The following is a 13,572-nucleotide window of genomic DNA, read 5'->3' as shown; positions in this document are numbered from 1 at the left end:
GTAAAAAATAATAAAAAAATAAAAAATATTGTTATTCTTACCTTCCGGTGTCCCGCGCAGCCTTCCTGCCTCTCTCCACACTCCTGGTCCCAGTAATCCTTTGCGAAAATGACCGCGATGGCGTCCGTTTTCGAGGGATCGCGACGTCTCGCGGTCATTCGCGATGACGTCACGCTCCGAGGAAGGGCGAGTGCGCATGCGCGGGCCACTGACACGCCACGACCCCAAGAAGGCAGATGGGGAGCGGTGTGGGAGCAGACCGGGGATGCGCCGGGGGCGGAGACCCCCAGGTAATGGTCCGCGGATGTGACTGTACCCCCTCTCTTACTCCCCCTTTTTAAGTTTGGACAGAAACCTCCTCATGATATGAAGAGCATTGATGTTCTCCTGGATCCTTTCCAATCAGTAAGGAAAAAGGTCCTTCCCCTGACTGTCTTCTTGGACAGAATGTCTTTTACGTCAAAGATGTCATCAGAAGTGCTAAGTTGTGGAGAGTGGGACGAAGCTGAGTGAAAGCGATTAAACACCGCGGGTTTGAGGAGAGAGACATGGAAAGCATTGGGAATCCGCAGCGAGGCAGGTAATTTCAACTTATAGGCCACATCATTGATGCGCCTCAAAACCTCAAAGGGACCAATGCAATGTGGACCTAACTTATAAGAGTGGATTTTAAGTCTGATATAACGTGAGGACAGCCAGACCTTATTGCCCGGAAGATAAGGAGGGGTGTCTAGGCGTTTTTATCGGCGTATCTCTGCATCCCGTTGTTAGCTCTTTCAAGAGCCTCTTTAGTCTCCTCCCAAATCTTAGAGAATTCTGAGGACAAGGAGTCCGCTGCCGGTACACCCAAGGCAGGTGAGACGGGAAGGGGAATGCTGGGATGTTGCCCGAAAACTAGAAAAAAGGGAGATTTAAAAGAGGATTCGTTGGAATGATTGTTGTAGGCGAACTCTGCCCAACTCTCCCCACCACTACTGGAGCTACCGCCTCACCATCACTGGAGCTGCTGCAATCCCCCAACCTACTGTCTCCTTCCCCACCATTCTGTAGAATTTAAGCCCGAAAGGGCAGGGTCTTCTCTTCCCTCTATATCAATCTGTGATTGTTAGTTTGTTTACTGTAAGTGATATCTGTAATTTGTATGTAAACCCTTCTCATGTACAACACCATGGAATCAATGATGCTATATAAATAAATAATAATAATAATAATAATAATAATAATAATAAAAAAAAAAAAAAGAGAGAAGGGAAACCCAATCGTTCTGGTGCGCATTGGAGAAATGCCGTAGGTGGGTAGTTAAAGCTTGATTGACTCGCTCCACTTGGCCGTTGGACTGCGGATGATAGGCAGAGGAAAAATCCAGGGCTACCTTCATTAGTCCGCTCTCCAGAAACGGGAGGTGAATTGAACTCCACGGTCCGACACGATATGCTGAGGAAAGCCGTGAAGTTGGAAAATATGGTGCAAGAAAATCTTCGCCAACTCGGGAGCAAAAGGCAGACCAGGCAGAGGAATGAAGTGGGCCATTTTGGAAAAACTATCCATGACCACCAAGATGACAGTACAGTTGGAGGACAGAGATAAATCTGTGACAAAGTCCATGGCAATATGGCTCCAAGGGACACAAGGCACAGGCAATGGATGCAAGAGTCCAAAAGGCAGCTGTCTTGGGACCTTGTTTCTGGCACAGGAAGAGCAAGAGGCAGTGAACGCTAAAACGTCTTGGCGGAGCAATGGCCACCAATAATGGAGGGAGATGAGTGACAGAGTCTTCTTGGCCCCAGCATGTCTGGCGACCTTAGAGAAATGTCCCCAACTCAGGACTCTCACTCTGTCACAGTCCAATACAAAGGTCTTGCCAGGTGGTGGATGACCAGACTTAGGGGAGCCACGGTGACAATCTTAGCTGGATCGATGATGTGTGCAGGTCTCTCTTCTTCATCCACAGGCTGGAATGACCTCGATAGAGCATCAGCTTTGGTGTTTTTATCACCAGGCCGAAAGTGGAGTTCCAAGTCAAAGCGTCCAAAGAACAAGGACCACCTGACTTCCCAAGGATTTGCGCAGACTCAACGTAGGCCAAGTTCTTGTGGTCAGTAAATATGGTGAAGGGATGAATGGCTCCTTCAAGAAGGTAACGCCACTCCTCTAAAGCCAATTTTATAGCTAGTAGTTCTTTGTCCCCAATGGAATAATTGCGTTCGGAAGAGGAGAAGGCTTTAGAGAAGAATCCGCAGATGACTATTCAACCAGAGGAGGCCTTTTGCAACAGAACTGCTCCTGCTCCAACAGACGATGCGTCGACCTCGAGGATAAAAGGTCTATTGGCGTCCGGACAGTGGAGAACAGGAGCCGTAGCAAATTCTTTTTTCAGAGTTTATTGCAGAGAAAAGGAGACACAAAAGCGCAATAGGGTCTTATCCGTGTTACAGAGAGAGATTACACTAAGAAATTTGCTCACCTGATTAGGATGAGAGAAAGCATATTGTTGTGAGCTCATTTGTTCATTCACCTTTTGTGTCCGAGGATGTCCCTCTTCTGGTGAAGGAAGGTAGTGAGGCTGATTTGGATGAAAGAAACCAAACACCTGATCTGGTGGATTGTGACTGGGTAACAGGAACTTCAGACTGGATATAAGGCAGCCGACGCCTTTCTGAGTGGCTGGTGATTTCTCTGCTGGATTCTTATTCCTTGATCAGTGTTCTCTTTTGCTCTGCCTTCAGAATATTCTGAGTGCTGATATAGGGTTTGAAGTCTAGTGACTTCAGGGTCCTTTTTGTTTATCAGTTGTGTTGGTAATATTTTTAGCAGGGTTTTCTCGGATTGCAGACAGCAGCTTTTCTGTCCTGGCCTTTTTAGTTAGCTTGGGCCCCATCGTTTGCTCAACCTATCTTTCTATCTGTGTTAGTGTTTTCATCTTGCTTCACTGTCATTATATGTTGGGGGCTGCCTATTGCTTTGGGGTCTGCTTTGGGGCAGTCAGTTTTTCCCTTTTCTCTCTTTAGGCTTATTTAGATCTCCGGCTGTGACGAGGTGTCTAGGATCACCGTAGGAACACTCCACGGCTACTGCTAGTTGTGTGATAGGATTAGGGGTCTGCAATCCGCTAGTTTCCAACCTCTCTGATTTTCTGGGCTGAGCTTGTGTTTTATTTTTTCCTCCTCGGTGACTCAATCATAACAGAATCACCAGCCATACCGCAGATTCTAGGGTACTCAAAAGCAGGAAGGAATTGTTAAAAAAAAAAAAGTGTCAGAATTTTTTTTTTGTGTGTGTATATTTTTTCCTCTTTTTCTCTGAGGCCGCAGGAGGAATTTTTTTTTTTTCTGATGGAGTTTAAGCAATTGTCTGATCGTGTGGAGCAGCTTGCTGCTGAAGTGCGAGGAATTTACGCCTATCTTGTTCATTCACACACTGCTGAACCAAAAATCCCCACTCCTGATGTGTTTTTTGGGGATCGGTCTAAATTTTTGAATTTTAAGAAAAATTGTAAATTATTTCTTGCCTTGAAACCTAACTCATCCGGGAACTCTGCGCAGCAGGTTAAAATTGTCATCTCCATGCTGCGCTGCGATCCCCAGGATTGGACGTTTTCTTTAGAACCAGATGATCCTATTCTAACAAATGTGGACGCATTTTTTCAGGCCTTGGGGTTGTTGTATGATGAACCTAATGCGATTGATCAAGCCGAAAAGACCCTGTTGGCATTGAGCCAGGGTCAAGATTCTGCAGAACTGTACTGTCAAAAATTCAGAAAGTGGGCGGTCCTCACCATTTGGAATGATGGTGCCTTGGCAGCTCTCTTTCGGAAGGGTTTGTCAGAAACCGTAAAAGATACTATGGTGGGATTTCCTGTTCCCTCTGGTCTTGACGATTCTATGTCATTAGCCATTCAGGTTGATCGGCATTTACGTGAACGTAAAATTACACGGAAGATGCTGCCACCTGTTGAACAAATGTCTGAACCTATGCAATGTGATAGCGTTTTGTCTAGGGCGCAACGTCAGGAGTTTAGAAGACGTAATAAGCTGTGTTTTTTCTGTGGAGATGCCTCTCATATTATTTCTGTCTGACCTAAGCGAGAGAAACGTTTTGCACAAACATTTGCTGTAGGTGGTGTACAACCTAAGTCTCTTCTGGCAATTACTCTGATCTGCTCCCTGTCCACATTTTCCGCTAAAGCCTTTGTGGATTCAGGAGCGGCCTTGAACCTAATGGATTTGGATTTTGCTAAACGTTGTGGTTTCCCTATGACACCCCTGCGGACGCCTAATCCTTTGAGGGTATTGATGCTACTCCGTTGACGAATAAACCTCAGTTTTGGACCCAGATGGAAATACGGGTCGCCTCAGACCATCAAGAAAATTGCAGATTTTTGGTGTTGCATAATTTGCATGATACCATCGTTCTGGGGTTCCCCTGGTTGCAAATCCATAATCCAGTTTTGGATTGGAAATTTGTGTCAGTGGTGAGTTGGGGTTGTCGGTGTGCTCTTAGTGACACTCCTGTTTTCTCCACCTCTCCCCAGTCGCATGAGGTTCCTATTTGGCTGATTTTTATGATGTGTTTAGTGAGAGTAAGTCTGTGTCTTTGCCTCCTCATAGGAGTTATGACTGTGCAATTGAGCTGAGTCCGGGGTGCAAATTTCCCAAGGGTCGACTTTTTAATTTATCTGTACCCGAACATGAGGCTATGCGTTCTTACATTAAGGAGTCGTTGGAGAAGGGTCATGTTAGACCATCCTCTTCACCCTTGGGGGCTGTTTTTTTTTGTGGCCAAGAAGGATGGTTCATTAAGGCCCTGTATTGACTATCGCTCCCTTAACAAAATTACTGTTAAATATCAGTATCCGTTACCCCTGATTTCTGACCTATTTTCTAGAGTTAAAGGTGCTTGCTGGTTTACCAAGCTTGACCTCAGGGGGGCGTATAATCTTGTTTGCATTAAGCATGGGGATAAATGGAAGACAGCGTTTAATACTCCGGAGGGACATTTTGAGTACATGGTGATGCCTTTTGGGCTCACTAACGCCCCTTCTGTCTTCCAGTGCTTCATGAATGATATTTTCCGGGACTTTGTGGATAAGTTTCTGATCATCAATTTGGATGATATTTTGATCTTTTCCAGGGATTGGGACTCTCATGTGGAAAATGTTTGGACTGTGTTCCGGATTTTGAGGGAAAACTCCCTGTATGTTAAGGGATCGAAATGTCTTTTTGGTGTACAGAGGATTTCATTTTTGGGATTTATTTTGTCTCCATCAACTATTCAAATGGACCCGGCCAAGGTACAGGCCATTTATGATTGGGTTCAGCCCACTTCTTTGAAGGCTCTCCAGAAGTTTTTGGGGTTTGCTAATTTTTATCGTAAGTTTATAGCCAATTTTTCTGTTATTGCTAAACCATTGACTGATTTGACTAAGAAGGGCGCTGATTTGCTGAATTGGTCTCCAGAGGCTGTTTCTGCTTTTCAGGAGCTGAAGCGAAGGTTCACTTCTCCGGTTTTGCGACAACCCGATGTCTCACTTCCATTTCAGGTGGAGGTGGATGCTTCAGAGACTGGTGCAGGAGCTGTTTTGTCCCAAAAGGATCCTGTAACATCTAAAATGAACCCCTGTGCCTTCTTTTCCCAAAAGTTCTCTCCTTCGGAACGCAACTATGATGTGGGGAATCGAGAACTGTTGGCCATGAAGTGGGCATTTGAGGAGTGGAGACATTGGTTGGAGGGAGCTAGACATCAAGTTGTGGTCCTCACTGACCACAAAAATTTGATCTACCTTGAGTCGGCTAAACGCTTGAATCCGAGACAGGCCAGGTGGGCCTTGTTTTTCACGCGTTTTGATTTTGTGGTCTCCTTTCTTCCTGGCACTAAGAACGTTAAGGCTGATGCCCTCTCTAGGAGTTTTTTGGCTGATTCTCCTATTGTGACCAAGCCTGCTACCATCTTATGTGAGGGGGTGGTTCTTTCTGCCATCTCGCCCGATTTGAGATGTGCTCTGGAGAAGTTTCAGGAGGATAAGCCTGAGCGTTGTCCCAGTGGTAGGTTGTATGTTCCTGACCAGTGGAGGAGGAAAGTGATGTCTGAGGTTCATTGCTCCACGTTGGCTGGTCATCCAGGTATTTTTGTTACTAGAGATTTGGTGAGTCGGTCTTTTTGGTGGCCTGCCTTGTCTCGTGATGTCAGAAATTTTGTGCAGTCCTGTGGGACTTGCTCCCGATCTAAGCCTTGTTCTCGTTCTAGTGGGTTGTTGATGCCCTTGCCGGTGCCCAGGAGGCCATGGACCCATATTTCAATGTATTTTATTTCTGATCTGACTGTCTCTCAGAGGATGACTGTTATCTGGGTGATTTGTGATAGATTCTCTAAGATGGTACATCTTGTACCACTCCCTAAGTTGCCATCTTCCTCAGAGTTGGTGCCCTTGTTTTTGCAACAGCTGGTTCGCTTGCACGGGATTCCTGAGAACATTGTATCGGACAGAGGAGTTCAGTTTGTCTCTAGATTCTGGAGGACTTTTTGTTCCAAGTTGGGAATTCAGTTGTCCTTCTACTCTGCATTTCACCCTCAGACCAATGGGCAGACGGAGAGAACAAACCAGACTTTGGAGGCTTATTTAAGATGTTTTATATCTGCTGATCAGGATGATTGGGTCTCATTTTTACCCTTGGCCGAATTTGCTTTAAATAATAGAGCTAGTTCTGCCACTTTGATGTCACCCTTTTTCTGTAACTTTGGGTTTCATCCTCGATTTTCTTCAGGGCAGGTGGAGTCTTCTGCCTGTCCAGGGGTTGACACTGTGGTGGAAAGAATGCAGCAGATTTGGGACCAAGTGGTGGATAAGTTGTCTCTTTCCCAGGAAAAGGCCCAGCGGTTTTCTAACTGGCATAGGACCATTGGTCCCCGGTTTAAGGTAGGTGATATGGTCTGGTTGTCATCAAAGAATATCTCTATGAAGGTGGCTTCTCCAAAGTTTAAACCTAGATTTATTGGACCTTAAAAGATTTTGGAGATTATTAATCCGGTCTCTTTTCGGTTGGCTCTTCCTGTCACATTTAAGATTCATAATGTATTTCATAAGTCCTTGATGAAGAGGTTTGTTGAACCAGTGGTTCCTATGGCGGCACCTCCTGACCCTGTGTTGGTTGAAGGAAACATGGAATATGAGGTAGAGAAGATACTGGATTCCCGTCTGGCTAGGCGGAGACTCCAGTATTTGGTTAAGTGGAAGGGTTATGGTCAGGAGGATAATTCCTGGGTCTCTGCCTCTGATATTCATGCCGAAAGATTGGTGCGTGCTTTTCATCGGGCTCATCCTGATCGGCCTGGTGGCTTGGATGAGGGTTCGGTGACCCCTCCTCAAGTGGGAGGTACTGTTGTGAGCTCATCTGTTCATTCACCTTTTGTGTCCGAGGATCTCCCTCTTCTGGTGAAGGAAGGTAGTGAGGCTGATTTGGATGAAAGAAACCAAACACCTGATCTGGTGGATTGTGACTGGGTAACAGGAACTTCAGACTGGATATAAGGCAGCCGACGCCCTTCTGAGTGGCTGGTGATTTCTCTGCTGGATTCTTATTCCTTGATCAGTGTTCTCGTTTGCTCTGCCTTCAGAATATTCTGAGTGCTGATATAGGGTTTGAAGTCTAGTGACTTCAGGGTCCTTTTTGCTTATCAGTTGTGTTGGTAATATTTTTAGCAGGGTTTTCTCGGATTGCAGACAGCAGCTTTTCTGTCCTGTCCTTTTTAGTTAGCTTGGGCCCCATCGTTTGCTCAACCTATCTTTCTATCTGTGTTAGTGTTTTCATCTTGCTTCACCGTCATTATATGTTGGGGGCTGCCTATTGCTTTGGGGTCTGCTCTGGGGCAGTCAGTTTTTCCCTTTTCTCTCTTTAGGCTTATTTAGATCTCCGGCTGTGACGAGGTGTCTAGGATCACCGTAGGAACACTCCACGGCTACTGCTAGTTGTGTGATAGGATTAGGGGTCTGCAATCCGCTAGTTTCCATCCTCTCTGATTTTCTGGGCTGAGCTTGTGTTTTGTTTTTTCCTCCTTGGTGACTCAATCATAACAGCATATAGTCTGGTGGCTGCTGCAGATCCATAGGTCCTCGACGACCAGAAGAAATCACGTATTCAGGGGAATTTGTTGTTATATTCCGCGATGCCGCAAGAAAGTATTGCAGAAGTCAGATGTCAAAGATTCACAGTGAATCTTTGACATCCATCTCCTGGAATACTTTCTTGCGGCAGCGAGGAATATAGCTACAAATTTTTCAGAGTTTGGAAGGCGTTCTCAGTCTCAGAAGACCAGAGAATGGGGTTGGCCCCCTTGCGTACGAGAGCAGAAATAGGTTTGGTCACGGAGGAGAAATGAGGTATAAATTGCCTATAATAATTGGCAAAGCCGAGAAAGCGTTGAATAGCTTTGAGTCCAAGGGGACGAGGCCAGTTGAGGACAGCTGACACTTTCTTGGGATCCATCTTCAGGCCAGACTTTGAGACAATATAACCTAGAAAAGGCAAGGAGGGCTGCTCAAAGACGCATTTCTCTAATTTAGTGAAAAGATGGTTTTCCCTTAGACGTTGCAGAACTTGACGTACGTCTTGTCGGTGGGTGGAAAGATCCGAAGAAAAGACTAGGATGTCGTCTCGGTAGACTACGACACAGGAGTAGAGGAGATCCTGAAAAATATAATTTACGAGCTCCGGAAATACCGTAGGCGCATTGCAGAGGCCAAAAGGCATAACCAGGTACTCATAGTGACCATCACGTGTGTTGAATGCGGTCTTCCACTCATCCCCAGCGCGAATTCGAGCCGTATTATAGGCTACAAAGAAGAAGCCTGCGCCTGCAGGAGAGGAAGACTTTCAAATGAAGCCTCTGGACAGATTTTCTTGAACGGACTCTGACATAGCTTGAGTCTCTGCAGGCGCGAGTGGATAAATCCTACCCCTCGGAGGGATGACTCCAGGGACGAGATCGATAGGGCAATCGTATGGTCGGTGCAGAGGGAGATTCTCGGCCTCTCTCTTGTTGAAGACATCCAAGAAGGAACTGTAAACGGCGGGCAACCCGGAGGAAATGAAGGGGGAATGGGGAACACCTACAGGACGCACCGGCAGTAGACACCGTGCCTGGCAGGACTCCCCCCAGCGCAAAATGTTACCATTGTGTCAGTCCAAGGTGGGTTCATGAGTCTGCAACCAAGGAAGGCCGAGAAGAACTGGATGAGAGATGCCAGCTAAAACATAAAAGGCGATTCTCTACTTGTGCAGGGACCCTACTTGGAGTTCTACCTCCTGCGTGACCTGAATAATGGTCTCTTGTAGAGGCCTGCCATCAACGGATGTGAGGATCCGTGGAGTTTCCAAAGTTCTCACCGGCATCGAAAATTTAACGACCTCCTTGAGCCTAATAAAATTTCCTGCTACGCCAGAATCTACCTAGGCTGCCAAAGAAAAACGCTTACCACCGATATGCAGCAAGACAGACAGAGTGAGGGGTAGAGAGGTATCACATACACCTAGGGAGGCCTCTCTTACCTGACCTAGGTGGAGGAGTTTTCCGGACGTTCCAGGCAGGCACGGAGCAGATGGGAGGCACTGCCACAGTAGAAACAAAGACCCTGGGTGCGTCTCGCCATACGGCATTGCTTAGTTTGAGCCAATCCACTTGCATGGGTTCAGGTATAGAAGTTGAAGTGGATGTCCTGGGTCATGGGCTGGGTGGTCTACAAGTGGACGGGGAAGAACGAGGAAGCCTCCTCTGACGGGCACACTTCTGGAAGCGAAGATCAATACGCGTAGCCAGGGAAATTAGATCTTCCAAGGCCGTGGGGGTATCGCGACTAGCCAACTCATCCTTAATTAGTCGTCACTCTCCCAGAGAGGGTTAATCCATGCCAAAGCGTCTCCCTCCAAGTGGGAGACTTTGAAAGCCACCTTGGCCCGAACAGTGGGGTATTGCAGAGGCAGAAGTTCAAAATGGAGGTGTCATTGGATTAGGAAACCCCAACAGAGTTTGGGGTCACCGTTGTATCAAGGCGGCTTAGCCAGACAGGGAGGCAGGTGGGGAGCCAAAGCTGGAGCAGGAGACGAGGCAGCCGACTGCAGGGAGAGCAAGCGGTCACCCACCGAGGCCATATAACTTAAGGTACTGTCACACTTAGCGATGCACCAGCGATCCCGACCAACGATATGACGCGGTCAGGATCGCTGGTGCATCGTTAAGTGGTCGCTAGTGAGCTGCCACACAGGCAGTTCTCACCGGCGACATAGCAGGGGTCGGAGGTCGCTACTTACCTGTCAGACGAGGCGATCCTGACGTCCTCCCGCCCGCGTCCACGCGTCGCCACAGCAGGAAGCTGACGACGAGAACCGGCCCAGGACGTTCTCGCGCGATCAGCGATGAGCAGTGGGGGAGCCGGTCAGAGGTAAGAATCAGACATAGCGATATCGCTAGCAATATCGCTATAACGTCACAAAATCGGTGATGTTATAGCGATATTGCTAGCGATATCGCTTAGTGTGACAGGCCCTTTAGAATATGGGCCTGGGTGTCTCGCTGCTGGGCCAGCTCTTGTTGCAGTCCAGCCAGCTGGGAAGCATTCTCCGGATCGGATGTCTGGAGTGCGGAGAGACGGGAGTCCATAGACTTCATGAAGGACATGATATGAGTTTGATTCTCCCGTAGGTAGACAAGCTCTTTCTGAGCATCAGAGGCTCCAGCAGGGTCCATGGCCTGTTTTTACTGTTAGGGTTCTAGGGAGGAACCCGAAAGTGGACCCTCTGGGTCGTGGCTCCAGAGCCCCCAAGGGCGAGCGGACCAGACCACCCCCTATACAGGGAGTGTTAGGGGCAGGTTCAAGGGAGACACAACGGCCGGAACGAAGGGGCGACTTAGGGTGTATACTGGAGAGATAAGGAGAAGGCTGGGGTGAGGACGGAGAGAAGGTATGGGCAGTAGAAGGTGGAACGGAGGACTATGGGAGGCAAGATGGACTGGGAAGACCAGGACAGGCAGGGGCCAGATGCTGAAAGAGAAGACACAATGAGATTGGGAGACACAGGGCTGGCAGACACAGCAGGGTCACAGGACTTAGGGAGAAGGCAAGGAAGGAGGATGGACAAACATGATAAACAAGCAGGACAGGCTAACGGTGACAGAGGTACCGGAGTGACAGGCACGGCCAAGACACAGGACGGGCTGACAGAGCAGGGACTGAGGGCAGGCAGGCAAAGACTGAGATGCTAAACGGCAGACAGGACAGAGACAGCACACGGTGGCAATAGTAGGATGCAGGCGCCACCGTGACAAACAGGCATCTTACCTGCAGAGACGCCGAACAGAAATACCCGGTGGGTGCCACCATGATGGGGCGGAGCACCAAGGTCACGACCTCCCAAGATGCCATGCAGCAGAGGAAGGGCGAGTGCACATGCGCGGGCGACTTACGCGCCGCGAACCCGAGAAGGCAGACGGGGAGCGGCGTGGGAGCAGACCGGGGACGCGCCGGGGGGCGGAGACCCCAGGTAAGGGTCCACGGGCGTGACAACACCTCTGAAACTTATCTCCTCAAACGGCTCCACAATTCTGGCAGCATCAAATTTCGGACAGAGATTGTAAGTAGGAGCATTTCATGTTCAAGACATTTCTTTTCTAGTTTTGTCACTTACTGATGCATCAGTGTTTTTGGGACGTCTGTGGCTAAAGGTCCACATACAGATTATACTAATGTCATCCGAACCTTGTGATGTCGACAGATTCGTCCAACAGTCTAAAGTCAATGGAAGCCCCAGACAACTGATTACTGGGGAGATGTTGATTGGACATATCCGATTTTGGATTGCCAATTATTTTGTCCTACCGGAGAGAACACAGGAACGTTCCCGTGTATGGAATAGTCGGCCAAGATGGCTGCTGACAAAACAATTGGTTGAACCATTGTTTGGCTGACAGCCATCTAATGTGTCTTGGGGCCTTGAGGTTTCATGCTCTGGTTATTGATTGGACAATTGACCAAATGGTGGAAATTATACTGTCTTCAAAATTACCTAAAAACTCTATCTCCACCACCATCTCCTCCAATATGCGGATTCCCTATCAAGACTTTGCAGATGCCTTTCGATAAAAGAAAAATTATTGGCTGAAACTTTACCTCCTCATTTGACCGTTTGACTATGCCAGTCCTCTTTGTCCTGGGACTGATCCAGCCAGAAGAAAAGTGTATACTTTAAGTCTTCCAAAGACTAAAGCAATATCTGCTAGTATTAAAGAAAGTTTGGAGAGAGGATTCATCCAACTGGAGATGAGGGGTCTATTTGACCGTTCATACAGTATCTGGGGTAAAATATAATCACCTCAAACAACTGTTGCCCCTCATTTCAAAACTCTTTGGATTACAGAGACCCATATCTTTACAGAATTAGAAGTACCTGGAGCCAGGGGTGATCCATATAAAAGAGGGTGACACATGGAAAACTACATTCAGTACCTAGGATGGACATCATAAACACCTCCTTATGCTGTTTGGATTGTGCAAACTTTTAATTGTATTTCAGCCTTTTGCTAATGAAATCTGTGTCATTCTATCCTAGTATGCTCTTGTCTTGTGTGGGCCATGTATATGGATACACTAAAATAAAATGGGAATGGTTGGTGATATCAACTTCCTGTTTGTGGCACATTAGTATATGGGAGGGGGAAAACTTTTCAAGATGGGTGGTGACCATAGTGGCCATTTTGAAGTCGGCCATTTTGGATCCAACTTTATTTTTTCCAATGGGAAGAGGGTCATGTGACACATCAAATTTATTGAGAATTTCACAAGAAAAACAATGATCTGCTTGGTTTTAACGTAACTTTATTATTTCACAAGTTATTTACAAGTTTCTCTTTGTTTACAGCCATTGACATGTCACAGAGGTTAACACGTGAGGAGCGGATAGAAATTGTGTTGATGTCTGGTGAACGCAGTACCCGGGTCATTGCAGCAGATTTCAATTCAAGACACCTTACGCAAGAAAGCTGTCACCATTCCCATTTTATTTAGGTGTATCCATATAAATATCCCACCCAAAAAAGTTTGCCTCATCACTGAACATAATGTTCTGCGTAAACTGAGGGTCCTGTTCCAATTTTTGTTTTGCCCATTCTGCAAATTCAGCGCGACGATCTGGCATCAGTCGAACATTCGGCGGATATTAGCTACTCACAAATGGCACCCTTACAAAACCTAGCTGCTGCAGCATCTCAACAGGATGACCCAGATCGGCGCGCTGAATTTTCAGAATGGGTCTGACCACAGCATGTGGGCCTCAAGACATTTCAAAGATTCCTTGGCTTCACCTAATATTGTCAGCAATTCATCAGGAGCTATTCTCAAGTTATAGCTCCTGTTATGGCGCTAAGAACGGAAATGGTCAAGTACATCGCATGGCAGCCCGTAGACAAAGAAAGGAGCAGAGGCTGAGTAAGCGCACCCATTCTCCATTTAGGAGACTAGAGGTACTGTCACACTTAGCGATGCACCAGCGATTCCGACCAGCGATATGACCCGGTCAGGATCGCTGG

This window comes from Dendrobates tinctorius, unplaced genomic scaffold (genome assembly GCF_039654945.1).
Source record: "Dendrobates tinctorius isolate UK_male_01 unplaced genomic scaffold, ASM3965494v1 ptg000120l, whole genome shotgun sequence".
NCBI classification, from domain to species: Eukaryota; Metazoa; Chordata; class Amphibia; order Anura; family Dendrobatidae; genus Dendrobates; species Dendrobates tinctorius.
Note: the sequence above shows the minus strand (reverse complement) of the source record.